The following is a 5,911-nucleotide window of genomic DNA, read 5'->3' as shown; positions in this document are numbered from 1 at the left end:
ATATACCATTTCATACACTCATCCACATAACATCTATTACATACATCATTTGTGACTATTAATAATTTTGTTGTCTATTTATTCTCTTGCTGTGCATTATATTTCCTGCGCCCTGGGAAATGTGAAGGACACACCATGATTGATTGACGTTTTGGCTCAGAGTTTCAATGGACATGAATGTAATTTTCCAATGAGGAGAGAACATTGCAGACAGAGCCATCCTCCTTGCAACACTCATTTTACTGTGCAGAAATGCAATTTTGCAATGCCACTGTGGATTTAAAATAAGAAGAGCAAAACTATTTTCTGAAAATCCCAAAGGCCAAAATCCTGTATCCTAGCTTTATGTGTATATACATAATCTAAATATTTTCCTTAAATTTTCTTGAACGTCTCTATAGCATTTTTTTCCCAGAGATAAGATTATAAACAACTTCATTATTGTTATGGGTCATTTTGAAAATGAGTCATTTAATTAAACGATCTGGGTAAATCCTTCTGGCTCCTCCCTCCAAAAAAAAAAATTAAAAAGCATTGAGTGACATGTACAATGGGGCCCCCTTCTCTAATCTAGGGTCTGTTACAGGTGCATTGAAGCCATAAATAAAATGGGAACTGTCACCACATTAGGTGCAGTTCCTGCTTTCAGGAAACTGTCTCCTTCAGCAGGAGTGGGGCTGTCTCTCCCTATCCATCCCCACACAATGAGGATGTCCCTGGGCATTTTTCCTTCTCGGTGGGACGCGTGGCAGCCCACGTGGCTGACCCACAGTCGCAGTGAATAATTTCAAAAAGGCTTATCATTATCCTGACAAAACGCGATGGAGGTGTGCGTGATTCATTTTTTAAGGAAGTCTTCAGCAATGAGAGGAACCCGGGCTGCGACAGCCCCGCTCCGTGTCCCTGTGATACTAATGACTACAGACGGGTGCCCGACGCACCACGGATCTCGCCCACGACCTCTGATCAGGGCGCGCAGCCTCCTGACATCCTTGCCTCTTGCATTGTTCTCAGCTGATGGGAAGGAGCGAGGCTGCCTTTCCCGCTCCCACCTGCCTCCTAAACTCACGACTGTGCTCTTTGCCTTTGTTTTCTTTCCTTCTTGACCTTTCTTCCTGTGCTATTTCACAACTGCCCTCAGCAGAACCCCAGGACAGGCTTGATCTTAGGAGGAATCTTTCCTTTAGGGGTTTTCCCACCCTGTAAAGCAGCGTTGGAAGCCCTGTGTATCACCGCATGACGGGACTACAGGTGACACTGCAAGTCACCATTTTAAAAGATCTTGGGGCTCCCGTTCCCCTTTCCGTAGGGAGAATCACCTCTTCATTATAACGCAGTCTGAGGATTTAAAATCATGGGTGTGAAATACTCAGTACAGTACCTCAGTGCAGGTAAGTTCTCAGTACGCGGCAGATTTATCTGATCGTGTGAAAATGTATTAATTCAAACGCTGCCTTTGTGGAGTCATCCTCACCTCCAGTGTGTAAGGTAATCAATGTAAATAGATGATCTGTGTAGAAACCCTGCTCTGTGTTATGAAACAGAATAACTGGTTGTGGAATTGTGGAATAAAACGTCTATCAGCCTCCCGGTATTTTCAATAAACCCTGGCCAACGTAGTAGACCATCAGGCGGGGCAGGTGGCTTTACTGAGAAGCCAGCTGGCTTGGGTTTGAATCTGAGGTCCCCCACTTGACTTTGAGGATATAATCATTCTGGGCTCAATTTCTCATCTATAATAGAAAACAAACACCATGGCAGTAGCCAAAGCGAGCTTGACTGTATTGAGGACTAAAGACTCAATAGGCTCAGCATATGTAACATGCACAGGGCGGCCACCTGAAATGAACATTTGTGTTTTTTCCATCATTATTATTTCTGCTCAAAAGAAGCCCCAAGCCAGGGTGACCCCATAGCTGTGAAGTGTTTAGGTTCTGTACATGGCTCACTATCCCTCTCGATTTACACAATTTATCCTTTTTCACATGGAAATCGAGGAAAAATGCAGAGTGGCTGCATCTCTCTAACTCTTCCTTTCTTATCTTGCTTTCTAGACTAACAGGGCTGAATGAGAGAGAAGGGTTGAAATCCAATGATTCTGTATAGGCCCAAAGCTCATAAACTGAGTCAGAGACTCTACATCTCTGGCCGTATTGTTATTCCAGAATTCAGGAAGTTCACTACTTACAGGGCTGCTCAGGTACAGCTGTGCAGGTTGTGGCCTGCCCAAGGACACTGGATGGAGAAAGGAAGTAGCTGCAAAATTCCTGGTTGCAATTCACTAACATGGGTACTCTGGGCCAGATCTGCAGCTGCCAGGAAGAAGAGGTGCCTGGGGGGATGGGGGCTTCCAGGGAAACCTAATGTGAGGTAGGGAACTCAGGGAAACTTCAACCCATGTACACTATTGTATAGTTAAATTGCTGAATGGATTAGGAATTTGTAACTAGTGTAACCGTTGTAATAAGTTAGGCAAATATATTTGAATGCAAGACTATATTAGAAGAGAGACCCTGGAATTTAAGGGGAAAAAAAAGAGAAGAAAATAGAAAGTAATTCAGCAAAACCAAAGAGAGAGGAGGGTTGGGTAGGAGGATTTGAACACTTCAGAGAAAATATATTATTTTTGTTTTAATGTCCATGATATAAAAATAAATAATGTGAAACAATGGGTATAAATATTAGAAAACACAGAATTATTATTAGATCTGCTACACTGCTTCCTGTTAATAGTTAGCTATAATTACTCTGTGTGTGTGTGTGTGTGTGTGTGTACAGACAGATCAGAAACTCCTGGAAGGCAAGAATCTTGTTTCATGTTCCTATTGAGCCCCTCACCTTACCAAGCCAAACCTTAGAGGTATAGCCAGTACTCAATACATACCTGTGGAATGAAGCCATCAGTAATACGGCTTATGCTTCCTAACAAAGATTGAGTATATATGAGTATATGTCTTTATAAGATATTTTAGACAATTTTTCCCCAAATAGGATCAATTTCACCATATTTGTATTTCAAAGTTACAATATTTGTTTCTTACTGAGTTTTATTCAGCTCTGTTGTTGAAAGACCACAACCTGAAGGCCTGAATTCAAGTAAGATCTGGGACAGGCTTTGTTTAGAACACTCAGATGTTTTACTAAATAAAACCAGCATTTTCCATTTTTATAGGAAAAACATAAACTTCTGGCTTCTCTTTAAAAGTCAAGCCCAACCACAGCGACCCCCTACTCCTCCAGGGCTGAAGTCTAAGGGGTTGATTAATTTTTTGGATGGAACACGTCCCCCCAGTGTGTCTGCCCCTCCTCCCCCAATACAATATTTGCACCAGCACTTGTTTCTGGCATGATTTCTCCCTACGTTACCTTCATGGCCCCTGCAGGCACCTGAGGTGGGGAACTCTGCAGAGTATAGAATGATTCTCAGAAAAGTTAAATATGCCTCTTAGGCTAGGACTGGCTCTTGAAAATAGCTTCCATACATGCCTTTGACGTATACCACAGTTCTTCAAAATAGTTACATTAAATCATTTCAAAATATATTAAATTTTTAATCTTTTGAATGTATAGTGAGCTTAAAAGTTCACTATTAGCCTGGTGTATGTTTAAGGGGCCACTTAATAAAATGGTTCAATTTCCTCAAAGATCTTGGCAGGATCACAGTTGTAATTTAGTCAGAGCTCACAGCCTCCTGTGATGTTCAGTGATATTCCCAAAGTATTCTCACACAGTAGATGGCATTATATTGCAATGCAATTTGTGATTGAAGACATCGGGCAAAGTAAGAATTCAGCCAGGACGATCTCTGCAAATTCTTTAGAATAGTAGTCTCTCAACTTCCAGTAGGAAAACTGTCTCAGAAGCTTCCGACTTAAAATAATCAACCAATACAGTCCCAGGGTTGTTCATTCACTTTTTCCTCATATATCTATGCTTTTTTTTTAACCTAAGAAATAAAAGATATGTGATTTAATAGTTTTCTATGACAACAAAGCCCCATTATTCTGCAAGTGTGTGTTCACATTTATATGTAAGAGAGGAGGGGAAAAGAATACTTGTGAGCTTAATCTGAGGAAGGAAACAACTTCAAGTAACAATTAGCATTTGACAGTTCATGTTCTACTGGAGAAATAGATCACAAGTTAAAAAGAAAGTCATGAAAATAAATGATAATCCTATTTCTGAACTCACACATCTCCCAGGATGCTTGTAAGACTAACAGAGGGAATGTTTGTGATGCATAATCATTATTCACGTACCCAATCATTACAGAGAAATATTTGTGGAAAATGGATGGAAAAGGGGCTGAGCGCATTGCCTCTGGCCACAATATTTATTACGGGCGAGGTAGAGAGAAAGTATAATATATCCAAACCCTTCAGCATACAGAAGAATGACAGGAAATTGGTTTTAGTTATTGACCCAATGCATCCTAATTTTTAAAACTACTCTTGTTAATATCATTCTGTTATGTCTACACATGATATTCCTTTAAATTGGCTACAATTAAACGCCAGCTAATAAACATAAATAATTGTTAGAAAAGATATAAATGAGATGCATGTATAGATGATCATCTACAGTCTGATAAATTATTTACAGTCACCACTAACTGTCAGCAGTAGGAAATAGCCTCGAACTATAAAAATACGTGTGATTCACAGATAACACCATTTTCTTGGCTGAAGCCCATTTTCTGAAGCATTTTCAAAGTAGCTGTTTTGTTTTGTTTTTCAGGAAAGTCTAACAAGAACAGTGTCCCTATAACTCCAGTACCTACTAGAATCCCATTTTGTCCATGGAAACCGTTGTTTTACTTTGTTCCTATAGAGGACCACTGCTTTCAATTTAAAGGACGCTAAGGAATAAAATGCAATGAGTCTTCCAAACTGCCGGGACAAAGTGAGTTTTGTAAAATCACTTCCCAAACCAGCACTTAATAAAACATGTACAGCTACTTGGACCAAATATTTGGAGAATGAATATCAGCACTTCCTCAAGAGCCTCGGATAATACATTTGACATCCTAGTAATCTGATTCAAGACAGTAAATTTACTTAGCACGAACTTGGAGGATAGAGAAAGGAGGACTCATTGTATCGCTTATGGTTCCTCTCAGAGACTCAACGTCTTAGCAGAAGTTGGTTAGCAAATAGTTGAATCAAACTGCTGAAGAAAGTGGACATTACACATACTTGGTGTTTCTCATGAGCTGTAAGTTACGAGTCCTGATCATCAAGGAAGACGCAGACTAGCATCTTTGCCCCAATATAGGTTCGAGCCACCTTTTTCTTTTTTTTTTTTGCGGTGCGCAGGCCTCTCACTGTTATGGCCTCTCCCGTTGCGGAGCACAGGCTCCGGACGCGCAGGCTCAGCGGCCATGGCTCACGGGCCCAGACGCTCTGTGGCATGTGGGATCTTCCCGGGCCGGGGCACGAACCCGTGTCGCCTGCATCGGCAGGCGGACTCTCAACCACTGCGCCACCAGGGAAGCCCTCGAGCCACCTTTGCATAGACATTTGGCTAATGAAGTCCCTGTAAATGAAAACAAAATTTGTTTTTTCACGAGAAAAAAAGCTCTGGGTAGCTTCTCATGCTTGTATAAATATTAGGATGAAGCATGAAATTCCCAATGGTAACTCACAACAGTTATTAACTTCACCTGAAAAAAAGAAAAAGCTTTATTTTTAAATATATATTCATTTGTAAAATAAATACATGCTCAATTAAGTCACTTGGAATAAATGTATATGTGTATATGCTGTGTGTGTTTGTGTGTGTGTGTGTGTGTGTGTGTATGTATGTATGAAAATAAATTTGTCCCATAACCCACAACCCAGAAATGACCAGTGCTATCTTTCTGGGGCATTTCCCTCCTATTACCAATATTATGAATGTGGCTATTGTTCAT

This window comes from Delphinapterus leucas, chromosome 2 (genome assembly GCF_059928025.1).
Source record: "Delphinapterus leucas isolate spDelLeu-1000000601 "Yukka" chromosome 2, BTC_Dleu_Yukka2, whole genome shotgun sequence".
Taxonomy (NCBI): Eukaryota; Metazoa; Chordata; class Mammalia; order Artiodactyla; family Monodontidae; genus Delphinapterus; species Delphinapterus leucas.
This window is presented reverse-complemented; position numbering follows the sequence as displayed.